Raw genomic sequence first — 19,994 nt, 5'->3', positions numbered from 1 at the left:
GACAGATAGCACTTTGTCAATGGCCTGATAGCACTGTGTCAATGGTCAGATAGCACTGTGTCAATGGCCTGATAGCACTGCGTCAATGAACAGATAGCACTGTGTCAATTTCCTGATAGCACTGCGTCAATGGACAGATAGCACTGTGTCAATGGCCTGATAGCACTGCGACAATGGACAGATAGCACTGTGTCAATGGCCTGATAGCACTGCGTCAAAGGACAGATAGCACTGTGTCAATGGCTTGATAGCACTACGCCAAGGGACAGATATCACTGTGTCAATGGCCTGATAGCACTGCGTCAAGGGACAGATAGCAATGTGTCAATGGCCTGATAGCACTGCGTCAATGGCCTGAAAGCACTGCGTCAAGGGACAGATAGCACTGTGTCAATGGCCTGATAGCACTGCGTCAATGACCTGAAAGCACTGCGTCAAGGGACAGATAGCACTGTGTCAATGGCCTGATAGCACTGTGTCAATGGCCTGAAAGCACTGCGTCAAGGGACAGATAGCACTGTGTCAATGGACAGATAGCACTGTGTCAATGGCCTGATAGCACTGCGTCAAGGGACAGATAGCACTGTGTCAATGGACAGATAGCACTGTGTCAATGGCCTGATAGCACTGCGTCAAGAGACAGATAGCACTGTGTCAATGGCCTGATAGCACTGCGTCAAGGGACAGATAGCACTGTGTCAATGGCCTGATAGCACTGCGTCAAGGGACAGATAGCACTGTGTCAATGGCCTGATAGCACTGCGTCAAGGGACAGATAGCACTGCGTCAAGGGACAGATAGCACTGTGTCAATGGCCTGATAGCACTGCGTCAATGACCTGAAAGCACTGCGTCAAGGGACAGATAGCACTGTGTCAATGGCCTGAAAGCACTGCGTCAAGGGACAGATAGCACTGTGTCAATGGCCTGAAAGCACTGCGTCAAGGTACAGATAGCACTGTGTCAATGGCCTGAAAGCACTGCGTCAAGGGACAGATAGCACTGTGTCAATGGACAGATAGCACTGTGTCAATGGCCTGATAGCACTGCGTCAAGGGACAGATAGCACTGTGTCAATGGCCTGATAGCACTGTGTTAATGGCCTGAAAGCACTGCGTCAAGGGACAGATAGCACTGTGTCAATGGACAGATAGCACTGTGTCAATGGCCTGATAGCACTGCGTCAAGGGACAGATAGCACTGTGTCAATGGCCTGATAGCACTGTGTCAATGGCCTGAAAGCACTGCGTCAAGGGACAGATAGCACTGTGTCAATGGACAGATTGCACTGTGTCAATGGCCTGAAAGCACTGCGTCAAGGGACAGATAGCACTGTGTCAATGGACAGATAGCACTGTGTCAATGGCCTGAAAGCACTGCGTCAAGGGACAGATAGCACTGTGTCAATGGACAGATAGCACTGTGTCAATGGCCTGATAGCACTGCGTCAAGGGACAGATAGCACTGTGTCAATGGCCTGATAGCACTGCGTCAAGGGACAGATAGCACTGTGTCAATGGCCTGATAGCACTGCGTCAAGGGACAGATAGCACTGCGTCAAGGGACAGATAGCACTGTGTCAATGGCCTGATAGCACTGCGTCAAGGGACAGATAGCACTGTGTCAATGGCCTGATAGCACTGCGTCAAGGGACAGATAGCACTGTGTCAATGGCCTGATAGCACTGTGCCAAGGGTCTGAAAGCTCTGCGTCAAGGTTCTGACAGCACTGCTTCAAGTGTCTGATGGCATCACGTCATGGACATGATAGAACAGCATAAATCGCCGGATCTCTCTATTACAATAATAAGAATTGGGAAACTAACAGCTACAAACAGGAAGAAAGTGATGGAGGTGCTAAGATTCACAGATATATTTTTTTTACTGACGTAAACGTGATCTCTGAACGTTGTTAGAACGTTGAAAAAAAAAGCCGGAACCAATTTTTCTGATTTTTAGATTCAATTACTTGGGCATAACAATATTTTAATGAGATCAGTCTAGACAGGTTGTTTTTTTTTTGGTGTTGTTGTTGGTGGTGGGTTTTTTTGCTGTTTCATTTTGATGTAGTTCTGCTATCCTTACACTACACTGGTCATAACTGCGTGATTCAACTTGAGAATGTCAGTCTTTCAATCAGAGGGTCAATAAAGAATGTAAGGTCAGAGCGACACTAACTCTGCAATCCTAAAAAAAAAATGATGATTTAGAGTTTCTTATACAGGTCATTTTAATTCTCTTATAATGAAAACAAGTCACTGAATAAAAAAAACATTTCACTTTGCCTTATTTGTATTACTTCATTGTCATATTTGTTTGTTTGTTTTAATTTGTAACTCTTTTTACACAACATCACAAGATGATAAGGATTTCAATATTGTTATTTTAAAAAGTATTTCCAATTCTCTGGTTTCTGCCAGGGTCGAGATCTACTTTAGAGAATCCGAATTCAGCGTTATTTCTTTCAGATTGTCCACTCAGATATTGATGCCAGGTCTGCAGCAGAACCGCCATCAGACGATTAGTAAAAATCTATCCAGCAATGTTCAGGGTTACGAAGGAGTCTGTACTGTCATTATTATTAGTAGTTATTATTATTACCATTATCATCATTTGAGGAGCAACTGGGTTACAATTTGTCAAAATTTAAATATATTAATTCAGTTGTCTTGAACGATAGTGATAATTGATAGTGATAAGTGACATTGATAAGTGATAAGTATAGTAATTAGTGATAGTGGTATGTGCTACTAATAAGTGTTACTAATAAGTGATAGTGATAAGTGATAGTGATAGTAATAGTGATAAATGATAAATGATAAATGATAAATGATAAAAGATAAGTGATAGTGATAAATGATAGTGATAAATGATAGTGACAAGTGATAGTGATAAGTGATAGTGATAAGTGATAGTGATAAGTGATAGTGATAAGTGATAGTGATAAGTGATAAGTGATAGTGATAAGTGATAGTGATAAGTGATAAGTGATAGTGATAAGTGATAGTGATAAGTGATAGTGATAAATGATATTGATAAGTGATAGTGATAAGTGATAGTGATAAATGATATTGATAAGTGATAGTGATAAGTGATAGTGATAAGTGATATTGATAAGTGATATTGATAAGTGATATTGATAAGTGATAGTGATAAGTGATATTGATAAGTGATAGTGATAAGTGAAAGTGATAACGATAAGTTATAGTGATAAGTGATAGTGATAAGTGATAGTGATAAGTGATAGTGATAAGTGATAGTGATAAGTGATAGTGATAAGTGATAGTGATAAGTGATAGTGATAAGTGATAAGTGATAGTGATAATTGATAGTGATAGTGATAAGTGAACGTGATAAGGTATAGTGATAAGTGATAGTGATAAGTGATAGTGATAAGGGATCGTGATAGTGATAAGTGATAGTGATTAGCGTTAGTGATAAGTGATAAGTGATAAGTGATAGTGACAAGTGATAAGTGATAGTGATATTGATAAGTGATATTGATAAGTGATATTGATACGTGATAGTGATAGTGATAAGTGATAAGTGATAGTGATAAGTGATAGTGACAACATGGCTTTAGGAAATATAGATCATGTGAAACACAACTAATAGGACTAATTGATGATTTTTCAAAAGGTTTAGATAATAGTGAACAAATAGATTCTATCTTTCTAGATTTTTCCAAGGCTTTTGACAAAGTTCACCACCATAGTTTGATTAAAAAATTAAAATATTTCGGCATTAATGGTCCACTGTATCAGTGGATTAATATTTTCTGATAGGGAGAAAACAAACTGTAATAATAAATGGCTCTAAATCAACACCGATAACAGTAAACTCAGGTGTACCTCAAGGAACAGTCTTGGGTCCACTACTATTTTTAATTTACATAAATGATTTACCAAATTGCATTAGTTCAGGAACAAAAGTCAGATTATTTGCAGACGATTGCATAATATATAGAACAATAAAAACAACACAAGACACAGATATTTTACAAAGAAAATTAGATGAATTACAGAAATGGGAATCAAATTGGAGCATGTCTTTCCACCCAGAAAAATGTCAGTTGTTAAGAGTAACAAAAAAACTAAAACAAATTAATTCCACTTATCTTACTCATGGCAAACCAGTAACACAGTCTAAAAACGCAAAATACCTAGGTGTTATAATAAATGAAAAACTGTCATGGAATCCACATATTGATGAAACTACAAAAAAGTCAAACAAAGCATTAGGATTTATTAAAAGAAATTTCTATAAATCAAATAAGAACATAAAACTAAAATGTTATTTAACCTTGGTTAGGCCAATAATAGAATATGCATCCTCCGTTTGGGACCCCTCAACTCAAGAAAACATTAAGAAACTGGAACAGACACAAAATAGAGCAGTGAGATTCATAACAAACGAATATTCACATTTGACTAGAGTAAGACCTTTAGTAAAATCACTAAATTTAGAAAGCCTTCAGGACAGAAGACTCAAAAGTAAAGTAGCAATTATACATAAAACACTAAATCATAATCTTCAAATACAAAAACAAAATTTTATAAAATACTCTGAAAGACACAAAGATAAAGGCATATTTCTCATTCCATATGCTAGGACAAATTTGTACAAATACTCCTTCTTCCCTAGCGCTATTAGAGCATGGAATGGGTTGCCTGCGCTAGCCAGGAAAACCAGTGACTTGGCAGAATTTAAGTCATTGGTTAATATGCGTGACTGAATGCACGACGCGTAGGACGTAATCATCTTCTTTTTTGAAGTAACGTCTGTATTATATAAGATAAGAAGTGATAAGTGATAGTGATAAGGTTATGCGTAGCTTCGACTTCTAAACGTAATCTACATTTCACAGACCTCAATGAAACAAGATTTCAAATCGAGCTTCAATTCAAATGTGAACAAAGACTTTCAACTACGTCATTATTCCTTCCAAGGGGCACGATCAGGAAAACGTTATTTTCACATTGTCATATAGCCCTGTGAAAAAGTGTTCGAGATGAACTATAGTCGTTTCACGATTGAAGGAGGCTGATGATTATCCTTGCGTCTTTCGCTACAGTTTCACTTAAACATTGCATGTGAAGCTTACATCAGAACGTTGGATTCTATTTTGTGATTTAATTGCCAAGGGAATAAAACAGTTTTTGTGTCTGTTAGCTTTTTGTTTTGTAATTGGTGTCTTGTATTTTATCTGCGATGGTAAAACCTTAAAACCCTGAAACCAAATAAGGCTAAACAAAATACACAAAAAAACTTAAACATTGGCAGCACTTTTTGGGGCAGTTCGGCTCCGCTCTTCTACTGCCCCACTAGTGCTGTGTTCTACTGCTTCTTCGCCATTTCGTTTTTAAAAAAGACTTTGTGCGTGTTTCAGTTTTAGTCTGTGTATCTACTATTAGAGTCAGATTGCGTGAGTTTCTAATACTAGACTGGTTTCTGGAAGACCAATTGTCTTGTATTGCCTACAGCTTCGACTCTGGGACCATTTCAAGTCTGTTTCATGATTATGTCATTGATTTTCCAGTCAGAAATGACTATCGCCCCTGTCATCGCCAGACGCGCTCCCAGACACGACAGAGCTTTACAGACATTTATATTCTGAACGCTCGGTCTGGCCGAGATCAAAGATGTCAACCCCCAAAAAATGCAGCCATATTCTGGGCGGGAAAAGGAAGTATTACGACAGAGTTACCCTTGTCACTGTTCGCCTTGTCAAAGAAGAGAAATCTTCGATTTATTGCATTTTGAATCCTAGAATTATTTTGAAATCACTTTTATTGAAGCTAAGTCCCATTACGTCCTATATCGGAACCACTGTGTGGCGATATGATCTCAGTATAAATTAGAAATATATTTGACGTGTTTTTGTTTAATCATACAAGTCAATACGATTGTGCATATTGTGACATACAAGTATTTCTCACCTGTCAGCATTTTTTTTATCACCTTACATATTTGTGTAGCGTATGTAGCTTGCTCTGAGTTAGGTGGATAAATAAAAAAGGTCTACATATCTTTGCAAAAAAATAATAATAATAATAACAAAATACGCAACTTTTTACTGTAGTACCTCTAAAAAAGTTCTACCAATACTTGAGAGAGAATAATTAAGTGTCAAACGAGTCAGCGTTTAAATTCGGATTCTGTCGCGTGCAATTACCTTCTTTCTCTGTCTGAATGAATAATTGCAGCACGCACACACGCATTAAGACAAACAGACACACACACAAATTCCTGCACACATGAATGAATAAAATCTACATTCTAGACTTGCCAAACTACTGACAGCAGTATGATATTGACAGCAGTATGATATTGACAGCAGTATGATATTGACAGCAGTGTGATATTGACAGCAGTATGATATTGACAGCAGTATGATATTGACAGCAGTATGATATTGACAGCAGTGTGATATTGACAGCAGTATGATATTGACAGCAGTGTGATATTGACAGCAGTGTGATATTGACAGCAGTATGATATTGACAGCAGTATGATATTGACAGCAGTATGATATTGACAGCAGTGTGATATTGACAGCATTATGATATTGACAGCAGTATGATATTGACAGCAGTATGATATTGACAGCAGTATGATATTGACAGCAGTGTGATATTGACAGCAGTATGATATTGACAGCAGTGTGATATTGACAGCAGTATGATATTGACAGCAGTATGATATTGACAGCAGTATGATATTGACAGCAGTGTGATATTGACAGCAGTATGATATTGACTGCAGTATGATATTGATAGCAGTATGATATTGACAGCAGTATGATAATGTCAGCAGTATGATATTGACAGCAGTATGATATTGACAGCAGTATGATATTGACAGCAGTATGATATTGACAGCAGTATGATATTGACAGCAGTATGATATTGACAGCAGTATGATATTGACAGCAGTATGATATTGACAACAATATGTGTGTGACGTTGAGACGTGAACCAAGAGAACTGCAAAATGTTTCATAGAAAAAAAAAACAAAAAAAGTTTTACTCTAGACGTTTGCAATGCCATGGTTAGATCTAGTCCAAGATAAACAACAAAACTGAAGACTAGAGCAAGAGACGATAAACTGACTAGCAGAAATGAAAGTTATCATCTGAGCCTTCAGTGCATGCCTCACTACGTGACCAGGCGATAAAGTGATAAAGCAAGAGGAAGATTAAGTAAATGAAAAATTGAAGAATTGAAAGTAACACTTCAAGATGCGAAATGTTACATTTTTCCAAGTCTTACACTAGATCTTTTACTTCATTTCCAACTTCCTAGGGACATCTTTGGAAATCCACAATTTGGGCGAGTCAAACAAAAACAGTGTCATAATCCAGAACATGACTGTTGTTAAAGACGTGCATTGAGTTAGATCATTGACAAGTTTGCAAATGAATGAAACGATCTTTCTTCTGTTAGCCCAATGGATCATCACACTGCACATTCAGAAATATTTCTCTTGTTGATTGATTAACTTCATTGGGTCCAGGCTAGAGCTGGTCTTGGCAGTCTCAGGATTCCAGCTCCCGTGACCTCAACGTGGCGACTACGTTAGGTGGACAAGTCTGTAAGTGGAAGTGAGTAGAGAGCCTAGATCCCTTTATCTTACCGGGGGGGGGGGCGAGGTGCTTTTGAAAGAGAGGCCTGATAACTCAAGTCGTCATGTTACACATATGGGGCGTCATAACAGTGACGCCTTTTCAAGGCTTTTGGCAGTTAGAAGTAGACATATGAGGAAACCCCTCTAAAATAGCGCGGCCTTCGGCTTTTGTAGCGAGCGGAACAAGTTTCTGAGCGCTATGTGCTACTTATATGCTGCATCGTAATCAAAGTAATGGCGGCTACCGTTGTGGAACCTTTAGACAGGACCTCGGGTGAAGTTCTCAAGGTTCACTTATGTTAAAAGTTTTTTTAGGGAGGATATCATAAATGAAAACTCTCATAATAAAGATCTGGTTTCAGATAGATGTGTCAGGTTGGATATTTATGGAAATAGCTTTGAACACAGATTTTAAAAAAAAAATGTCCCAAGTAAGGAGTGGGAGGAGTGCGCTGATGAGGGATCTTCCTACTCCCCTTCAATAAACATATCACACATGTTAATGTAAACAAAGGCGAGAGCTTTTCATGTTAAGTAAGTGCCTCTCTAAGCCTTATGTATCTTTTTTTTTTGTGATCAATGGGGCAGTTGATGTTAGGGTCATCTGTTTCTTTTTCTATTATTTTTTTTTTACTTTTCCAGAAATATAAAATATTTTCCAAAACATTTAATTAGGTATTCATTTCAGTTTACTATTTTACTGTAAGTCATTTTTAGACTACATACGTGTAGCAATGAATATACTTTGCTCTAAGTTTACGACGAATTATCAAACTTTACGAGGTATGAGCATCATATGGCGCGACATTCGTGGACCAGGTTCTATGATAATGCCAGGGCCGATATTGATAACTTTTCCACCTCTGATGGGGAAGCAAATACGCAATGGCGTTTTGAGCAAAACGTGCGCCGGGGGGCAAGGTACATTATTGACGCCCCCCTCCCCCCAATTTTCCATGAACATCACATAGACATATAGGCTGCGTGTGGCACCCGGTGCATCTTGTCTCCTTGTTCCCCCCCCCTCACTACGCCTCTGCATATACGTTTCGATTCCCTAATGTACTTTTTTTTGTGTAGATCTCGGCAGCAGTCCACTGGTCACTATTTGCTCGTGGCACTGTAAGAACTATTTCTACGCGTCTTATTAAAGGAGAGGACCAGGTCACGTGACCTGAGAAAATAAAAAAATATTTTCTGGAATTGATTTCAACGCATGACAATCAAAGGCCCAGGATGCTACACTTCACTGACCTCATCGATGCGCTAATCAAACATTTCCTTTCTTGGAATCAACTAATCATCTCTAACACGGCGTCACTTCATTAATTTAATCTCGTGATTTCTGTTATAAATAGCCGTCAGCTGTTTTTGAACTTTTATCAATTAGTTGGGTTTTTTTCCATTTGTATTTTCCCCTTATTTTATTATTTTGTGTTGTTTTTTCTGAATGTTGTTTTGTTATTGCTGTCATGGTGTTGTCGAATTTGTCACTTTCGCTTTTTTTTTTTAATTGTCATTATGTTTTAATTTATTTCCTTTGCAATAATTTTATTTCTTTTTTGATTCGTTATTTAAGCGTTATTTCTTCATTCTTGTCTGAGCTTCTTTCGTACATTAAATGTACCAGATTTCAAGTTTTACCTTTTTTTTTTTGGAGCTCAAATTGTGTATATTTTTTGGAATCTTATTTTTTTTTACAAAGCTTATATCAGCTCTGTCTGTCTGTCTGTCTGGTAAAACGTTTGTACACGTTATTTCTCCCACACCCAATCTGGGATCAAGCTGAAACTTTGCACAATTATTTACTGGTGTAGACAAGACATGAATCAATTTAAATAAGTAACTAATTAATCAATTAATTACTGGTAAATTATTATTTTGTTTGATACCAAGAAGGGAAATAAATCGTTTAGTATTCACAGAAATGTTTAAATTTGTGGAGTTTTGTCCCCTTAGATAATTGTAAACGCTAATTCTCCCACACGCATTTTTGGATAAAGTTGAAACTTTAAACACTTATTGTACCTAGCAAAACCAAGAACAATTAACATGAGATACTTGCTCGAACTAATCTTCCCAACATCTTTACAATCCTCAGACAACGCCGCCTGCGCTAACAAAAGTCCTCCTTTATGGTCCATTTGCAACTGGCTCAAGAAAAACTCATCGTCCGCAGCTCCGATACGTAGATGTATCAAAAGGGACCTCAAAGTAGTGGACATTGAATTGACATTGATGATAACTACTGGTAAGACATCGCCTTAAATCGCACGACGCAGAAAGAGATGATGACAGCTATGGACAGCGAAAAAGCATCGGCGTCTGCGATGGAAGTAAAGCTTGCCAAACAAAAAATGGCTGGCTCCTTTGTTTGTAAAATGTTTTACATGTTTCGGATGTTCCTTCAGAGTTGAAGATAGTTTACTTCCTAGTCCAAACCTCCCGCAGGACGACGGGGGATGGGAGCGGGCAGGGTTTGAACCCTCGACCGTCGATGAATCCGAACGACAGTCCAGCGCACAAACCGCACGACCAGGCAGCCATCCATCCTTTACCTCCAAAGCAAATACAACCTTAACCTGCGGGACAGGACTGTCTCTCTAGAATAGGACTCCAAGGGTACATGAAATAAAGGGTTCTACGAGATGCACCATAGTCGTTCAATGGCGGAAGTAGGACACCAAGTTTGTATGAATTACTCATCATTAGGCAAGAAGTGAAAGTATTTTCAAAGGTCATATAAATACTAATAATAGGCCTAGATCTATTGAGTGACAGAGGTATTCCGAACACAAACACACACACAAACACACAGAGAAAGAGAGAGAAGGGGGGGGGAGATATATATATAGAGAGAGAAGCTGTCAGTTGCTTTTTTTGGAACGGTCTATTAAAGTTCCTAGTCGAAGTAAATTACCCTCTTCGCTTCCACCAAAAGCTGGAAAGGGACACGTGGTAATCTAAGTCTAAAGGGAACTCTGGGACAGCCTACAAAGAATAAGGGTTTCAACGCTGTAGACTATAATTAGAACAAGGGAAATAATTAGATTTTGGTGTGACTCCATTACTCCATCTTTCTCGACCTTGAAGCAAAGATCTTTAGCAGAATTTTTTTTTTTTCCTTGATTTTTTTTTTTTTTTTTTAATTCGAAATTTCGAGTTATTTATCTTGTAAAATAATGCTGGTTTCAAGATATTGTTAGATTGTGACATGTAGGAGATGACAGCTTACATGTTAACATATCATTGAACTGTTAGTAATTATATAAAGGCATACTAAGTACACATCACTGCACTGACGCCATAATCTTCCACATAGGAAGTAGATACAAACCAATGACAAAGAGACGTTATCAAGGGATGGCCAAATGTGAATGCCTCAACCTTTTCACTTATACAAACACTATGACAACATACCAGATTGTCTGTAAGAAGGAGACACGCTACTCTGTTCAATGTTACACTCAGACTTTCTCAATTCTAAAAGAAGTGAATTGGATAACTAGGTAGCCATCCTGTTCTAAGTTGAATTCCATTTTTCCCCAGATAAGGTCAGGTTACTGTGAATGAACTGAACGAGCCCGACAACGTAACTGATGTGAAGGGAAAAAAAAATCCCAGTCAGGATCAAGAAGCTAGTTAGCAGATTATTGATCAGTACGACACCTAGACCTTATTGTATTGTAGTCTGTATGGGTGAAGTACTGTATCAATAGTGGAGAGATGAGGGAGTAATATAACTATGGTTAGATATTTTGTAAAAGTATACATCAGGGATAAGATGTTCAATAAGAATGGACATCACAATGATAGGGGGGTTGGCTGAACATCACAGTGAGATGTGGGCTGGGTGGACATCACAATTAGAGGTGGGTTGCCTGAACATCACACTGAGAGGCGGGCTGGGTGGACATCACAATTAGAGGTGGGTTGGCTGGACATCACAGTGAGATGTGGGCTGGGTGGACATCACAATGAGAGGTGGGCTGGCTGGACATCACACTGAGAGGTGGGCTGGGTGGACATCACACTGAGAGGTGGGCTGGGTGGACATCACAATTAGAGGTGGGCTGGCTGGACATCACACTGAGAGGTGGGCTGGGTGGACATCACACTGAGAGGTGGGCTGGGTGGACATCACACTGAGAGGTGGGCTGGGTGGACATCACAATTAGAGGTGGGCTGGCTGGACATCACACTGAGAGGTGGGCTGGGTGGACATCACACTGAGAGGTGGGCTGGGTGGACATCACAGTTAGAGGTGGGCTGGCTGGACATCACACTGAGAGGTGGGCTGGGTGGACATCACAATGAGAGGTGGGTTGGCTGGACATCACACTGAGAGGTGGGCTCGGTGGACATCACAATGATAGGTGGATTTGTGTTATGGAGTGTGTGAGTGTTTCTATGGTGCCGGTGAGGCTAGTCACTATGTAATGTGAATGAAGCAAGATAAGCGGCATTGTCGTCAGCGGTCTTATTTTTCTTATATTTGGTTATGTTTTATTTAAATGTCTATTCACCAGTTTAACAAGAAAAAAACAATTCTTGTTTAATCCCGAATCGAATTACTTACAGCACAGCTTGCACAATCCTCTGAAACTACAAAATGGTATATTTTTTTTTTAAATGTATCCTGCTGATTGATCTTATTTATTGAAAAACACTATTTCTTCATTAACAACTGGAACGAAATTTAGAAGCGTGTAGGTCTATATTAGCAATACGTATTTTGGTTCTAAAAAACATTTTGTTCGTGCATTATACAAATGAACTGTTTATAGGAAATTGAAATTAGTACCACTCTTGTAACAATTTTATATTTAAAATATATTTTATTCAAGAAACCAATCTAAACTTTATAACAGAAAGAGTTTGTAGTTGATTTGAATTAAACATTGGACAGGGTTACTCTCTTCACAATTTATTAGAAGTCTGTTTGACCAAGTCTGCAGAGAGGAGAGAGTCAAAGGTCAAAGAACGATTACACAACAAAACTATAACATTTTGTTATTATTATATTTCTTGTTTTCTCATAATTTTTGAACAGCTTAAATCAACAACGTGTCTGTTATAATTGTGTTATTCTTTTTATTGTTTTCAGATTAATCCAAATATGCTTAAAAAGGGGGAAATAGCCGCTCTTAGTTTTGTGTGGTTTGTCTGTTAGTCCGTCCGTTCGTCGGTCCATCCGACCTTCCGGTTCAGATCTTAAAAAGTAGAAAACCAATTGAAAATCCGATATCATACTAATACAGATCTTTCAAACTTCAGACGCAACAGCTACCTTCCTCCTTCTGAAAACGAAACATTTAATTATTTTTAATTATTCTTGCAAGCAGTTTTTTTCCATTAAAATATACAATTTTTTTCAACTATTTACCATTACTAGAAAAAAACCAGGGGAGACTATACCAAAAAGGGAGGTTATTTTTCAGTATATTTATAAAAATTTATGCAAACGGTTTTGAGTTTAGGTTATTTTTCAGTATATTTCCACACAAATTTTCTTTGTAACTTACAGCGGCAAGATGTTATCTTATGTTGACAAATCATTGAGCACAATATTCAGCCAGGAAAACCAACGACTTAGCAGGGTTTAAGTCGCTGATTAATATTTATGAATAGATCGAAAATCGGACAGCGTAACAACATATTCATGTCACCATAGAATCATAATGAAGTCGCCATAAAAACATAATGATGTCGCCATAGTAGGGCTAACACTACCGAACAAATGCTATGTTTATAACACTAGAGTTGAGGATGAAGGCCAAATATCTCGTCAGAATGTAAACGACTGTCCCTAAAGTGTTAGTTCATTAGTTCTAATGGTCAACACATTCGTACTTTTTATAGAGTTGGGTCCTCTCCCCTTTTCGTGAACCAATGTGTTGGGGGCTTTTTGGATTAGATTAGCATTTGATTTACACCTCAGCTGACGGTTAGCTTGACCCAGTGCGGTCAGGATGATCCAGATAATAATTGCCTCAATGAAAATAAATTATTTAAACTAACTCAATCTTTACGTTTCAATCTTGTCTGCCCCTTTAGCCGCATTTCAAGCTATTTAGAAATGGAATATCTTTAAAACAAAAATTATAAAAGTGATTAAAGCTGGATTCTCTTCAATAAGAACGAGAAAGACCGAGAATAGTATTTTGATTGTGATCGGTACAGAAAATCATTTTAATTGCGGTTGTAGCTGTTGTTGAGGTGTTCAGCGGACCTGTTGCTGTTCCTACATTGTGCAACAATAGCTTGTTTAGGCCTGGGTAGCTTTCATCACAGGGAGGTCTGGTCCAGTCGCCCCCCTCACGCTACCCTGCCTCATCGTGGCACCCGGGTGGAAACGATCGTGAGAGGGACGGCTAGGTCAAAGGGTAGCCCAACAAGGCTCTCGCGGGAGTGCCTAAGAGGGTGTGAGAGTATCCTCATTGCACTGTGCGGGGATGTAAAAGAGCTCCCACAGCGAGCTGTCAACGTCCAGGCGCCGTCCCTGAAGGGGCCGTTACACAAATGCCGTATCCCGCACGGTTAGCCTGGTAGATTGAAGGAACATGATGGGGTCCCAGCGGTGCGGCCTTCGGCCGCGTCTCTAGTCCGCGAGTCCGGAGTGCCCGTGTCCACTGGAAGTGAACGCAAAATCAAACCCCGAATATCACCCCACGTCAGACAGGGTGGCGCGAAGGAGGAACGCGCCGCCCACTTCAGGCCGGTGGAAGGGAGCTCTTGTTCGTTTTACCTGGCTTTAGAGTTCCAAGTGCGACGCACAACTCTACTAGACAATTTCAGATGGTGCAGGCACCTTTTGAGGTCCAAAACTCTGTTTGGGTTGCTGGAATATCTGTCGAGTGCTTAGTTGTTGCCAGATGCATTGATGACGGTTTAATTTATAAACTCTATAAAGGAATAGTGTCAGTGTCAAGTCCGAAACGATGGGAAAAAAAAGAGGACAACAAAAGATAAAAAATAAATCTGTGATATTTTATTATTAATATGTTTATGTTATTGTAAACTAGAATGTATGAATAGATGCGAAAAACGTAGTTTTTATAACCAGCGGTCAACGGCAATAACTGACCTGGAAACAAAACATCCAATGGCTCGCTTCTTTATTTTAACCAATCAATCAACTCTATTGGCTATTATGGTTTAAAGAAGGACTTTATATGAAGTTCAGAAGTAGTCATTGACGGAATGTCTATTGATTAGAAAAGAAATTCGCTATTCCAGAACTGGGTCATTAAAATGTCTAGGTCATAAAAAAAATCAAAGACGTTTTAAAATGAAATAATTATGGCATAATCTATTAGAGCATATATAAAAACAACTTGAGAATCTTTGATTATTATATTGTTGGCGGAGGCCCCTACATTTTAAACAGCACCTTTTTGTTCTGAATTATAGTTTTTAAAAAAATAGAATTGAAAAGATTATTAGGAGTTTGTTTTCACGCAAACTCAGATGCAGCCCCCTTAAGCTAAACACTAAGACTAAGTCATCTGTTAGGTAAGCAATGCATGTACAAAGGCAGGTTACAATACTTTCCGTAGTATCAAAGTGTTTCTGATGTAACTGTTAGGCTGGCTGGCGTTGTTATTGCTACTATTACACTGTTATGCTCAATAAGTCTTCAATGAGATTATTGTTTTGAAGATATGGTTCAGTGTGGGCCTGGTCTAGCGGATGTGATTTACTGATCATCTGATTAAATGATCGATGGTTGACATACGGACAATGGGGTTGATGAATAGCCAAACTCTCATTCCTGTAACTCTCTGGTCAAGTGTCAAATGAAATTATGTCTGCTTCGAGTAGACTGCAGCTGTCAATGTGGAGGCGCGGTGGCTGAGTGGTAAATCTCTTGGCTTCCTAACCTCGGGTCCTGGGTTCGAATCTCTGTGAAGACTTGGATTTTGTATTTAGGGATCTTAAGGGTACCTCTGTAAAAGAATGTTGGTCGTTGTGCTGGCTACATGATACTCTTTTAGGCACAGAAACAGATGACCTATAGATCGTAAGTCTGGGTGGGTGTAGATCGTAAGTCTGGGTGGGTGTAGATCGTAAGTCTGGGTGGGTGTAGATCGTAAGTCTGGGTGGGTGTAGATCGTAATTCTGGGTGGGTGGTAGTTATCATTTAGAAAGACAAACAAAACCAGTAAGTCCTGTTTTTAAAATGTAGTTTGGAAATAATTGGTAGCTAGGAAGATAAAAAAAAACATTTTAAAAAATTTTAGCTATAACTTTATTCTGGGACATCGCAAAATTGTACGTATAGGTGTTATAAAAATAGATAAAATAATAATCTCGTTTATTTAGTATAGCCTCCCATGTTTTACTATTGATAGAAACTTGTTGTTTTTTTATATTATATTCTTCTTCTTCTATCCAGCAATTTGCTGCTGAGCTATAAGCTTTTTTTTACAGACAAGTCCAAGAAAAAATACTGTGCTGTTCTCTTCAGTTGTTCAGCACTGCTTAAAGAAAATATATATTTTGTGGAAAAAACACTTACGTATTTATTTAAAAACGAGACAGTTGTTGTTGTTTTTTTACATAGAAGTAGCCGTTACGAAAGACTTGGTAAGCTGCAAAATATAAAATCAGGTCTTAAATATCTTTTCACCTTTTTTTTTTAAAATCTAAACGTGACGGACCGACCAACAGACAGACCACACAAAACTAATTGCGGCTTTTTCACTTTCGGGGCTGCTCAAAATCACTAACAAAACAATGATCTTAAATTAAAACTTACTGTTTACTTGTTAATTTACATTGGTCTAATCCAGTCTTGAAATGTCATTAAGCGAAAAAAATTGTTGCGGTTCAGCAGTGTTTCCCATAGTAAATATTACAACAGTTGAGTAAATATCATCTGCAGTAGTCCTTATCTTCCTTTATTAAAATTTTGATTCTTCCTCTTGATATAAGACTTCAAATATTTGATGTTTTATAACTGTATTCTTTGCACGCTATCCTGGCTAGTAAACACGACAACTAATACTCTTCGATGCACTATTCATTTGTGACCGAATCCATCATCGAGCTTGTGCCCAAACACACACGTGCGAGAGTGAGGGGGCCTCACCCACACGTGCGTGAGTGAAGGACCTCACACACATGCGGTACGGCTGAGCAGCGGTCTTCACACCGGGGTTGACATGGCCGTGTGGACGAGGTCAAAGAACAGCTTCTAGCGGTCGAAACGGATTTGAGTATTAACCTCTCCTAATTGACGATACCATTGTTGATTTGACCTCATTAAATTAAATTAATGTTTGCTTTTATAAACTTTACTTTGTGTTATTTAAAAAGATCATGCATTCCCCTTGAATTCTAGACCAAATAAAACATTTTCTGATAACAAACAACAAAGCTATTGAAGCTTAATCATAACAGGGGTAGTGAAATAGTTACGAGAAAAATGAAAAATTCCGTCAGAATGTGGACTAATAATTACGGAGAGAAAGAGTTAAACTCTATTATTTAAAAAAAAACAACAACATGACGGAATAGATATTCACGCTGAATAAAAATAGGATCACACAGTATATCACAAAACCAAAATAATTATACAAGAAGGGTTTTTTTTTTCAAAGCTTTTATCAATTCAGTCTGTCTTTTTGTGTGATAAAAAGTGTGTACATGTTATTTCTCACACACCCAATCTCGGATCAAGTTGAAACTTCGCACAATTTTTCATTGGCCTAGACTAGACATGAATCAATTAAAAAGAAAAAGTAACCAAAGAGACAATTAATTACTGTTAATTCATTATTTTGTTTGATACCCAACAAGGGAAACAAATTCTTCAGAATTTACAGATATGGCTAAATCTGATGGGTTTAGTCCCCTAAAATAATTGATTCTCCGTCATGCATTCTCTGATCAAGTTGATGATTTAAACAATTATTTATTGGACATAACAAAGCATGAATCAATATAAAAAATTAATCAATTAATTAATTAATTATGTTGTTTGACATCGATTTTAGGGCGGAATTTTTCCCCCTTTAAATAACCTTTTTTAAAAGTTTTTTTCATTATGTATGTCTACTCAGTGCTGGGTTCTAATATTCTAATAAAGATAAAATTGAATAGCGCAAATTCTGAGGTTTCCTTTAAAAAAAATTAATTAAAAAAAAAAAAGCTATAAATAGACGTAAGTAAATAGACTTTTTTTTCTCTGTGATAACATTTTTACAAAACTTGAGAGTTAAAACTAAATTAGTCTTTTTTAACTAGCCCTAATCCCGTAGCTAGAAAAGTTGCAGCAACTTGTACGAGCATCAATGTCGAAAAAAAATGAGCAAACTTCTTTTCAACCAAAAGAATATGACTTTAATTTAAAACGCCTAAATAAGTACAAAACTATGTATCAGCGTAACAAAAATATAATACGTATATATTTCCCATTCATCATAAAATTTCAAAACACTTTGTCTCCCTAGTATTGTTTTTAAAATGTTGTATTTACATGAACATAACGGCTAGTATACTTAATTTTCAGAACTAAACGGTTCACTCTCAGAAAACAAAAAGTAGCCATGCACCTAAATTTAGCTAGCTAGCCACAAAACATTGTAAAATAAGATTATTATTAGCTTTTTTAGGTTTCTAATTTTAAGATTTAAACGAAACAGACGGACGTACGTACAGACAGTTAGACCACACAAAACCTAGAAACGGTTTTTCCCCAAACGGTAGCCGCTAAAAAAAACAGGAGCTGTGAGAGTCAAAGAAGAAAGAGAGTGCGCAAAGAAAGGCATGTGTCCAGTTTAGGGTTAGACTGTGATCGTGAAGAGGAAGAATACAAAGTCTCGACCTTTGAACCAAACCCAGCATGTTTTTCTAACACTCACTTAATAGATCTCCTACTGGGACAGACTGTCTGAAAGGTTTCCCTCTTAGTAACTTCCCCATCACTGTGAGGGAATACACTGAAGTGGTGTCCCTAGCTTTTTGTGATAGCCTTCTTCTGACACCCGAGTGGCGCCTTGCCAGCATTGAGTGTTTAATGGGCGGTGTTAGAGACAAGACAGTACGTTTCACTAAGATCAGTTTTAAGAAAATAAAAATAGTTCATGTCTCTTTACTTAGTTCCCAAGGCAGCCATGATGATCACCAACTGTGTGGCCTGTGTAGTGGGTTTTTTTTTTTGATGTTGTTGTTTGATTTTTTTGCAAGTGCTTATTTACTTTCTTTTGAGAGAGAAATACAATGAGGTAATGACAATAATGTCATCTCAATGTTTGTCACTGGGTGTCACTGACTGACGAGTCTACAAAGAAACGATGACACATTGAGTAAATTGCTGCCCATGCAAGAATATGTTTAAAAAAAAGAAATAATCTTTAGTGCTGAAATGAATTATCAAACAGAAACATACAGAAATAATCTAAGACAAATGGAGTTTGGAGCGTTTAGTGCTGAAATGAATTATGAATAAACATCACATGTAACGGGTTGCGCGGTGGCCGAAAGGTAAAGCACTTGGCTTCCGAACCAGAAGGTATCGAGTTCCAATCCTCGTGAAGACTAGTATTTTGAATTTCGGAATTTTCAGGACGTCTCTGAGTTCATCCAGCTCTGATGGGTACCTGTGGAAAAGTAAAGGTCGTTGAGCTGGCCACATGACACCCTCTTGGTCACAGAAAAAGTTAACCATCTGAAAGGTAAACTTTTTTTTTACTTTATCACATGTGACATGTCATAAGACAGCCTAAAATACCAAGGTTATGGAGAGAAGAGGGGAGGGATAAAAAAATATGTCGAAATTACAGACTAGCTCTGAGAGGTCTAAAAGGTCTCGCATCCAACCCAGGGCCACGTTCCCTATTCCTTAAATCGTTCATTTCACAATCTTAAGGTCTAATTCATTCAAACTTCTTTTTTTTTTTTTTTTGGGGGGGGGGGGGCTAATTGTCCTGGTCATAAGTTAGTTCCCTCCGACAAATGTTGGCCATCACCTTTCCGTTCACAAATATATAGGTGGATAAAGCACAACTGTCCAAAGTTTGGACACAATGACCAACTAAAGATGTAAGAGACTTGATTTTAAACAACAGCATAGGCCGCAATGATGTATTGTGACACCAAAACCGATGGTAGGCAACTAAACCGCTGTAGGCTTATTATAAAACTTTAAATAGCTTGAGTAACTTGTGAACAGAACTAAATATAACTTGTATTGCAATATACAAAATTCAACTTTAGATGAAATGAAATAAATATAGTAGATTTTGGTTATAATATAAATTCTGAACAAAATCTACAAATTCTAACTCATTACAATAACACTTCTTTTCAGTCTGACTTTCTGGAGTCGTCTGTCCTATCTAAGACCGCTGACAACAATACCGT

General features: G+C 38.0%; 1 protein-coding gene across 1 annotated transcript in view; it reads right to left on the bottom strand.

Annotated features, from left to right (window-relative positions):
• Positions 1–16,669, bottom strand: part of LOC106053988 (growth hormone secretagogue receptor type 1-like) — a 92,743-nt gene extending 76,074 nt beyond the window's left edge. Inside the window, exon 1 of the mRNA XM_056017703.1 lies at positions 16,387–16,669. The gene's annotated coding sequence lies outside the window, so the exon portion shown is untranslated. The remainder of the gene's footprint in view (positions 1–16,386) is intronic.
• Positions 16,670–19,994: the final 3,325 nt, after the last annotated feature.

The sequence above is a fragment of the Biomphalaria glabrata genome, chromosome 1 (genome assembly GCF_947242115.1).
Source record: "Biomphalaria glabrata chromosome 1, xgBioGlab47.1, whole genome shotgun sequence".
Lineage (NCBI taxonomy): Eukaryota > Metazoa > Mollusca > Gastropoda > Planorbidae > Biomphalaria > Biomphalaria glabrata.
This window is presented reverse-complemented; position numbering and strand designations above follow the sequence as displayed.